The following is a 10814-nucleotide window of genomic DNA, read 5'->3' as shown; positions in this document are numbered from 1 at the left end:
GAGTTGCAATGTTACCAGTGAGGATGCTAAACTTATGAGTTGGATCATGAGACCAAGACGAACACGATGTGACACTATAAGTCTGAGATGTAACGATCAACCAATTAGAAACTTTTCCATATTGGCTCCGGTTGTGCCGATATGTCCATATTTTGAGAAATCAGTTTTCTACCTTCGCCCTGAAACGATGGAGGTGAAATATTTAATTTCTAACACTCTGCAGCAGTTTGTCTGGAAACAGCCTCCTAGTGACTGTGGTTAGTCCTCAGACCTCAGAACAGCATTCAGAGTTCTGTGGATTATCCGGAGTGACTGGGACACTGTTTTCAGAAACACACTTTGCTGTAATCATTTTGAGGATTTTGTTTCAACGCTGTGAGGACGACAAACAAAGTTCCATTCACCTCTGTTGTCATATTTATCGGATGCAGAATCCTCGGAGACAGTATCTCAAAAATTGGACCAATAAAACCGAAATCCTCTGCTGTTGTCAAATAAAACTGCAGGATTTTCAAAATACAAACTTTAAATCAGACAGTTACATTTTCTTCGATCTTTGGATTGACGACAGACTTGATTCGTGTTTTTGTTTTTTTTGCGAGTGTTACAGCGGAGAGCGATGGAAGCGATAGGTGCGTAGAGTGTGTGTGCGTGTGTGTGTGTGTGAGTTACTCAGGGGGAAACCTTGAACTGTGACGTCGTTGCTGCTGGACCAACTTAACTTTTTTTTTCCAAACTACGTCGAAGTGTGTTTTGTTTTGCGAGCGAGCGTGCGAGGTCGCAGGTAACGGCGTCGTGTTGATTCTCCTGTGTCGGAAAAGATGAGGAAAGTGAACGAAATGAAGGAACTGATGAAATTTTATGCATTTTTTTTTTTTTTTTTTTTTAAGAATTCCAAATTGTGTTGTACCTTTTGAGTTTTATTCCGCCACCCAAGAGGTGTGCCCACCACTACATATCCGAAATTTGAACGAGACCAGAGACGCTACACAAACCCAAGCTCCAAATATAAAGGTTTTCTTTGGTAAAGATGGTGAGAAAACATTTGTAAATCTGACAGGATTCAAATATCTCCAAACAACAGTTCTGTGTAACAACCGAGACAAACAGAGATTAAGTATCACACCTAAACTCCCTCTTTTCAAAGTCATCTAAATCCTGTTGTCCACCGGGAGCTCCTGCTGTCATTTCCTTCTGCCTCGCTATCTAAAGCATGTTCAACAATCCACTTTAAACGCCAACCGTAGTAACAACAGCAAATCAAGACAGAAGGTACAATCAGCACAAACTGAAGGAACCAGGACTCTGACCGGAGCCGGAGAGCCTGGGACAAAAACGGCAAAAAAGGAAGTTCTTAAAGCAGTGGCTTGTGTTTAACTGTGAACAATAAAGATCGTCTTCAATGTTTTGCACTACAACCCGAGAGTTCTGCTTCTGTTTCTGCTGCTGAATGTTGCTCAACGTCATTGTGACCAATTAGCTAAGTTTGTTTTAGTGAGATATTGAAAATGAGAAGAGGTTTATATTCACATTGGTTGCGATGGAACAAACACATATTTGAGCCCAAAAGCTAAAACAATTACAGTTTTTTGACACATCTAACTTTTTTATTCTATTTTTTTTAGATGGAAAGTCGAACGCTTTTCAATTTAAATTTGAGGATTGCCTACTTTTGTTTGTCTTTTCATTAACTGAAATCGACAAAACAAGATGTTTGTTACGTTAAAATAGATCTGAAGTATTTTATTTAATTGAGGAGGTTCACAAACTTTATTTAAAGAAAAACGATGTTGGGGGAAAAAAAGTGATTATAAATCGTAAACTTTGACTTAAAAAAGTAGTCTGACTACTGTCTTTACACTTAAAACGGCATTAAATGCTACTACTTTTATTATTGTTATTAGAACAGGAAGAAGACAAAATGAGTACAAATTGTAAAAATGGAAAGGGAAGTTAGACATATATAGTTAAACATATATAAACTATACAAATACAATTGAAAACCCAGTCTCCTCCATGTTGGTGGTTGGGACATTGATCAAATTTATAGATTAAAGTACACATCAGACTCCTGATTGGTCGAGCGAGTGCAGAGGCGGGACTTTTGCTCACCGAATGTTCGGGATATTTTAGCTTCAGCTCTGGACAGCCGGACGAAGTGGAGACATGTCGGCCATTTTTATTAACCGTCTATGTGCTGGAGCCAGTAAAAACAGTTAGCTTAGCATAGCACCCCCCCCTCCCATGTGGAAACAAGAAGTCCACCAAAGGTAAGTCCACCAGCAAGCACCTCTAAACATAACAAGTGTTAGGTTGTTTTAAATAGAACATGAGTCAAAGGATAAGTTGTGGCTTTACAGACAGTTACGGAGCTGACTATTTCCTGGAGTGTTGTGCTGGCAGGTGGATTGGAAATGAAATTAATGGAAAGTGAGTGGAGACACTTGTTTCCTCAGTCGTCTCTAAATTAAGTAAAGTTAAGTAAATTAGTCCTTTGACTGAGAAAGAAAGTAAATGAACGTATTTCTCAAAATGTCAAACTTTTTTTTCCACACGAGGTGAATCTGGAAACTTTTTCATCGTTCTCAGATTCAACAGTTTTAGACACTAAAAACAACATAAAATTCATCTTTTGGTGTAGAACTGTTGACGGGGCTATTCACTGGAGAAGTAACTTTTCATAATAAATTACACATTTTAAGCATTTTTTTGCGCAATGTAATATTTTATACATTTTAATTTAGGCTTGTACATCAATGGTTTGGGTCACTGACGGTAAATATGACATTTTAAATTTTCATAATATATGACAACATTTAATGTGGATACTTGTAATGCATTATTCGTCAATTTAATTTAAAGTATTACATTCACTGTTAGGGATTTAGGAAATTGGAAAATCAAATTGTTAGTTTATATTATTATGTTGTAAAATGTAAACGTATATATTTGCTATGTAAAATGTTGTCAATTTTAATTCAGGCTTGTACATTTGCTACAACAGGTTTGGATAATTTATGGTAAATATATATTTTTTGATTTTATAATAATATATCATATCACACAATTCAACATATATATTTGTAATGTAACAGTTTAGACTTGTACATTTTCCAGCTCAGATTTTTCATTAATTATAGAAATGGTTTCTTAAGTTAGTGTTTGCGTTGTTTTTAATAGCAATCTTTTACTCTGTCTGTATTTGTTATATGTATTGTCTCTAATTTCTACCAAACCGCACATTCCCAGGTGAATATCTCTCTTTGTTAATGGTAATTTCCCTGTTGTGTCTTCTTCTGTGTTTGATTTGATTTCTTCTGCTCTTTCCCACCAGAGGACACTGCTGCTCCAGATAACTTCACCGGCTCTGCAGCCATGTTGGGATCAACAGGTAAGTCATCCTGGTAAATGTGGTGTTACACAGCTAATGGGTGGAGATGATTCCCATCCTTAGGCTGTTAATGGTGCTGCTAAGGTCAACACACGACCGCGGTATTGATGATATTGATGAAGTGTCATTATGTGATTTGTTTCCCTCCAGTCTGCATATATATATCTTTATTTTTAACATTTCACTTTACTTGATTAAATTAATACAACATCAAGACTATTGAAAAATTATGAAAAGTCAAACCAGCAATATAAATATAGATATAAACATTCAGCTATATTGATTTTTATTTAATCAATAATAGAATCTGTCATAATGATTAATTGATGGATTTTATTTGACTTTTTTCTAAAATAGAAGAAACTTAAAATTTGAAAACTTTGAATCTTTTGCTTTAACGGTATTTTGTGATTTTTGTGTTTGACTTTCTCTCGTGCACATGTTTTATTGTTTTTGTGTGTGCACATGTGACGACGTATGTTTTATCAGCTCCCTATTCCCGGGGCCTTGCTGCTAACTCTCATCCCACTTTAGGGACTGAATCATTTTTTGTGAGCATAACCGACCAAGTATGATTAGTTTATCAAACGTGTGCATATGTATTTCAAGAAAAAAAAAAAAAAAAAAGTGCTATGATTAATTTACCAGCATTCCGCAGGGTCAAGGAAATTGATGCAGGATAATTGGGCACATAGGGAATCCTTGGCAATTTGTGCTTTCAGACTCTACTTGAGAAATTAGATGTCAGTGCAAATGTGAAATTGCTCCTCAATGTTCTCAAAGATTCCATGAAAGTTTAAATATAAATCTTAAGTATTTCCAGCAAAGGGATTCTTCCCTCTCTCTTTTTGTGCCAACTTGAAATGAAGCCCTGTGAAAATGATCTGAATGAAGCGAAAGTGCATGGGGGGGGGGGGGGGGAGACACATCCGAGCTTGTGTAAAGTTCGGGGCTGCGCTCTGAGGAGGATGTCGGGGCTCGTGCTCTCAGTAAAATCCTCATACAAGAAATTCATTAGATTCTTTTTGACAGGAAGTAAAGTTTGAATTCATCTGAAGATGTGTAATTATAATATTCAAGATATGTACACCTATAATGCAGGAAGATAACTCAGATGCTGCCGTATAGCCTACTTTTTTTCCCCTTCTTTGCGGTTGTCGGTGTTGAAGTTACAAACGTACGACACATGTGATTCATATGAATGAGAATATATTAGTGAATAATTGATATACAGGAGCACTTATTTGTCAGGTTCAGAGGGTCATTGACAGATAAAGTTGCTTGAATTAAGTTTAACAATTTAACCCGAAAAAAATTACCCAAACTCCTTTTTATTTCAATCCAATCTTCATCAATTGAATTCTTACCAATTTAACTCCAATTAGGATAACTGAAAATGAATAAATCATCATCATCATCATCATCCTCATCATCATCGCTGGGTCTGATCAGAACTTGTGGGGAAATTTTCTATTCATGCAAGATCAAGACGAACTGATTGCTTCAAAGTCTTGCTCCAAAATCCTAGTTATATTTAAATGTTAGTGTTTATTCCTTGCGGACGCAGTGCAAGAGATAATGCTAAACAAGAATATTTTTGGTAAGCATACTACATACTGACACTCTGGAAAACGGCTTCATTTGTCCTCATTAAAAGCTTAAAAGTCCATGAATAAATAATCATTAAAGAGGATACTTTTTTCTCTGCCCTTTTTTTTAATTTTATCTTCGGCCTTATGCAAAATACACTCGCTGACTAAATAAATATGCTCCATAAAGGCTGTTTAGAAACATGCCCTCCCCCCTCTGCTTCCACATTTAGATGGCTGACATGCACCTAAAGATCAGATGCTACATTGGCTGCTAGTTTTGGAGGGAAAAAATTGGACCGCCGAGAGTCAACTTAATGCAATTAAGTGAGGATGATGAGTCTTTCTCTCTCTGTGCCGCTCGAATCAGTAAGCAAGGCAGAATCGAAACTTAAAGGCGAGAAAGAAAAGAGGAGCGCGCACAGGCCGGTCCCAGCGGTTTAATTATTTTAATTATCTCCCTTCTTTCAGCTTTCCTAAAAAAGAGGCCATTAAAGGATGCCCGTTTGGGTTAATCTGATTAAAAAAACAAGATGGAGGGAGAGATGAAAGCCTGCATATGTCAGCGCTAATCAGGGGAGTTAAAACTGCTATTTGTGAACTGGGACGGTTGTTAAAGTGGGTAGAAAGTGCGTGCAGTGTGAGTGTGTGTTTTTTTTTTAAATGCGTTTTCCCTCACTTCAAAACACCTCCTTCCTGCAGCCTCTGTTGATAAACTCCTCAAACTAACGCCATGTTTGATTCCCCGCCGCGCTGTGAAGCCGAGCTGGCAGCGGGTCGGGGCGAACCGCGGCAAGACTGGAGAGGAAAGAGTGAAAGTTTAAGTTCGGTCCCCCGGTGGGTTCTCCTCAAGGAAGACGCCATTTGAGCAAGTGATGAAAGCAACATTAGCAATTAGCACCAGACTGGATCGTGCTTGGATTTTTTGCAGAAAGTCGGCCAATGTTGCATGTGATTATCGATTTAAGAGTGTTTTCCTTTTTAATTCTGATTCATTCTGATTCATTCTCGTCACGTCTACCAGCAGAGGACATTATTATTATTTAAAGTGAGGAAAGTGTTGTTGGTTTCCAATGCTGATCAACTTGTCTCATACATTTTATAAAACCACATTTCATCTTATTCTTTTTTGTTTCACGATACACGGAGGTAGAAGGTGAGAAGGAGTCAAAGTCCTGCAATTATAAAACATTTATGAAGTGAAATCACTCGGAATAATCTTTTATTTCTACTGAGTTTCAGTTTTTCACCTTCAACAAATGAGAGCAAACACGGAATCACTCAAATATTCTCAAATCCTGCAGAAAACACGCAAATATTTCCATCTATAAACCAGTTGAGGGGCAGTGACTCCCGACGCTGGACATGACTTTCTGCAGCGTTATAATTGAAGGCGTTTTTGAGGCCATATGCATCCGCTCTGCATCACTCAGCGGGCGGAATGCAACACTGTCAAGTTTCATAATGCAGGCGGTTGTTAAAGTTCCTCTGACTGCAGAGCTTGACATTTGTTCGGTGAAGAACGAGCACAAAACCGGCACAGGTGTTGAGCCACAGCATGGGCGAGAGAGAGGAGGGGAGAGAGAGAAAAAAAAAACAAAGATCTACTTTCAAACTAAATCAAGCAGAAGGAAATGTCCTGAGTGTGTACAGAGATGGACGGGAGCCCATGCAATATTAAAGCGCCGTGTCTGGCGATGCCAACCGTGCCACTCCTCTCCGCGGCGCCCGCCCTCCTGGCTTCCCGGCCATCGGCTCTTCCCTCAAGGTGACACTTCAAAGCGGGCATGCAGACGTGGCAGGCTTGGGCTGTCGGCATGGAGCCAGCCCCCCCCACCCAACCCCCTCCACCGCCGCCGCCGCCGCCACCCCTCCTCCCTCCTTCTCTTTCTCTCCCGCCCACCGCCCATTCTAGCCCTACTACCCACACCATCACCACCTCAAAGACTCAGCTCCTATACCCCTGCTGGGCCAGGTCAGCGCCAAGATCCACACCGCTCGCCGCCTCGGGAGCCCGCTGTCAAAAAACTCTTCCCCACAAGCTTAATTAATAACGGGCCATTCCTAATGCAAACCCTCGGAATCTGCAGCCTGTTTCCCCCCCCCCCGATCCGATTGGTGAGTTCTGAGGCCTCGACAGAAGGCAGACAAGGAGAGGAGGTGCTGGTTTGGGGATGCATCCAAATCATTTGAATTTCGATGATTAGGATTCACATGCATTATTCTCCACGCTTTAGAACCTATTTTTCTGTGTTGTACAGTGTGCCTGCCCCCCCGCCCGCCCGCCTGCCTGCCTGTCTCTGTCTGAATGTTTTTCTTTAAAGATGTCTCTCTTCTGCAGATGATTGGAGACACTCGAACCAAAGAATATAGGGGCTGCTCTCCTTGGCCTGTCTGACAGGTGGGGTAGGAAAAACACAAACTGTAAAATGTGCACACACACACACACACACACACACACACACGGTCTGCATCAGCTGGGTCCAGGGCCTGTAATCACCTTTCAAACCTGGAGGGAGAATTTTACCAAGCGCGCCGTGATCGATATTTGCCGATCCGTCTGCCCGTATCAACCTCAAATAAAAAGCAGAGAGCAGGAGAGACAGGGGCAGCACAGGCAGGTCGTGAGGAGGTCTGTGGCGCCCCCCCCCCCCCCCCGTTTGATGTCTGTGAAAGCGCTCATCAGTGTGTAGAACCGGCCTCATCTCGGCATGCCGGGTCACCGCCGCCTCACCCTGAGCAGTGCACGGCTGATTGTCTCGCTGTCGGGGCGAGCGGGGTTGTTGTTTTCCGAGGTGAGAGGACGGATCCTTTCCAGCAAGCTGGGCTTCTGTTTTTTTTAATAGGGCCCCAGCTCCAGCTCATGCTCCAGCTCAGGCCGACACGCTGATGATGAGGAGGGGAACTCATCCACGCTCTCTCCTCCTCCTCCTGCCAGTCCCGGACTCATGTTGTTACTGTATTTTTTATTCACGGCGTGTGCTCCTTTTGCCTCATCCGTTGCATTCGTGATGGGATGAGCGGGGTTGAAGAAAAAAAAACTAGAGAGAGAGAGAACAGGCTTTAACAACCCTGCGTGCCTGGAGAAGCCGTGGTTAAATGGTACACGGCTTGCAAACGTATAAGGTCTGCAAGTGCGAGCTCAGCCGTGAGCGCGTCGTGGCATTTAGGGCACGGAGCCGGGTGCGTTCGCTGACACGCTGATATAATTAGGTCGTAATAAATAAGAACAGCAACGGGGAGTGAGGGCGTGTCCCAGCGGTGGCCATTTAGAGAAACCACATTGGTTGCTTTTTAAGAAAGGAAAAAAAAAAGTGACTTATCTACCTGGAAAAACACACACACACACTGTTTCTTCTGCTCATTCTCACACCCGGTTGCTCGGTGTCCTACTTGCAGAGTCGTTGTGAATGTTGTTCCAAACCCCAGAAGCCTTGGCCCTGTAAGTGAGCTAACCGGGGTGGCTGCAGACTCAAACCAACCTTAATGAGTACACTTACTGCACAGCGAGCGCAGGTACGCAGGCGAGCCTCGGCGCCGTGGTCTCCCTCAGATTAAACCCCTTTTCAGACGAGGCTGTAACCTCCCACAATGCCGCGGTGATTAACTTCATTAGCCTTCGATTCTCTTTTAGTTTTGGCAAAGTGGGTGAGGCTTAATTCCGGCCTCCGTTGAGATAATAGTCGCGGAAATCGGCTAATCTCGTCTTTCCGTGTTTCCTCTCCAGTCCAATGTTGCTGTATTTCACACGTGCTACCTGCTGTTCGTCTTGGCGACAGGCGTGTGTGCATGAGCGGCTTGTAATGAGTCAGGCATCGGGGTTTTAATAAGCAGAGCTTTACCCACAGATCCTTCTGTGATTTGCATCCATGTCGGACACGAGGCGTAAAGCGGGGGTGATTGATTCACGGCTTGTCCCATATTGAAGCAAGAGAGAGAGAGAGAAAGAGAGAGGGAGGAGAGAGAGATAGATAGAAGAGGGCCGTAGATTTATTATCAAGCTCAGCGACAAAGAGAGGAAGAGAGTGTGCATATGTTAATCCGCTGGCTGAACGATGATCAAAGACTGGAACAAGCTGAGCCCTGCTGATCGCCCCGGGGCACGCCATGCTCTCCAAGCAGCTGGGAAAGTGTGCAGACGAGGAGTAAACAGATAGTTAGAAGAATCAATAACCCAGGTTCAGGCCGCGGCTTGGTGCGAAGGTCAAAGGAGGAGGCTGGTGTCCGCGGCGCGTAGAGGAGTCCAGAAACCAGGGGGCGCTTTTAAGCCAATTTAAGAGAAGTGATGTGTTTGCTGCTGAGTTGTGTCCAGACATGAAGGAAGTTCAAGCTGAGGTTACGGCTGCTCCGGTCGACTCGGCTCCGTATTAAAGAAACCCCCCCGAAAAGACACTGAAACATCAGAGGACTGGCTTCATGGGCAGTGGCTCGGCTGTGTGTTTTGAGCGAGGACCTCACATCAGCTCATTTGGGTTTCAAAGGAACCAGGATTTTCTTTTTAGTGTCAAAACAGCTCACGTGTGCAGCGTTTGTTCGTTATCTGTTATTTCACCTTCTTCTTTATACTGACCCACAGAATTCCCCCGGGGCCTCTACCTCCGGTGCCCGGGCTGCTTTGGGAATTTGTGCCACTTCTCTGATCTTGTCCACAAATCTGAATATTTCATTTGAATTTAAAAAACGTCCATTGTCAAAAACATCATAATCTCCTGTATGTTGTCATTTGAATAATGTAGCCACCCGGGCACATTCTCTTTCATCCGAACTACAGTATCTCTCCATATATTTTTATTTTTCATCTGTCATTGCTGAATTAATCATGAATTCCTTTCTTTGTTTGCCTATAGCTGAATAATTAAGATGACTTAGCTTTTTACCCCCAAGCTTTGGCGTCTATTGACTTCCTCCACTTCTGAGGCGGATTGTTTTTGTGATTAGTCACTTTGTTTAATCTAGTAATCATGGCATCCCCTCAGGCTAAATGCCTGATTCGTGCTTACCAGTTTATTTATTCATTTGTACTTTTGACGTGTTAATCTGCATAAACGGAGCAGAGCTCCACCAGGACCCCCCGAACGTCTCTCTGCACCTGTCAATTACGACAAATCCGAAACACCAGGAAGCAGCTGCCCTGGTCTCTGCACCTTGATCAGGGTAGAAGTCTGCCTGTCAATCAGGCCTGATCTAACCTGAGCTGTCAGGGAGAGACTGAAACTCATCCCTTCATCTCCACCTCAGCTCGGCAGCATTAATTGAGCAGAACTGCAGCTAATTAAAAGTGATGAGAGGATGTGTGTGATAGTGTTTCAACGAGACAATACAGCAACACACACACACACTCACACACACACGCTCATTTGGCAGTGGCATCATTAATTATACATATTGATATAATGTATATTTCTGGATACTTTGTATTTAAGTATTGCAAAGCATGTATCAAATTGTGTTTAGTAGAAACATGCTGTTAATCCTGCTACTTTGCTATGTGCTGCTTTGCGGCTGTGGCTCAGGGGGGAGAGCGGGTCATCCACCAGCCAGAAGGGTGGTGGTTTGATCCCTGGTTCTTCCAGGCCTTAGTGGCAAGATACTTACCCCAAATTGCCCCCGAGTGTGGGGCAGGCAGTGTGTGAATGGAGTACCAGTGTTTAGAAGTGTTGCATGAATGTGTGTGTGAATATATGAGTATGGCTTTTAATCTAAAGAGCTTTGAGTCGGCCATAAGGCAAAAAGTGCTAAATAAATACAGTCCATTTATTCTTTAACTTATTTTCCATGTGTGACGCGAACTGGATGAATTTGTTTTGAACTGGGTGAAATATTTTGATATCAGG

This window comes from Limanda limanda, chromosome 1 (genome assembly GCF_963576545.1).
Source record: "Limanda limanda chromosome 1, fLimLim1.1, whole genome shotgun sequence".
NCBI lineage: Eukaryota > Metazoa > Chordata > Actinopteri > Pleuronectiformes > Pleuronectidae > Limanda > Limanda limanda.
Note: the sequence above shows the minus strand (reverse complement) of the source record.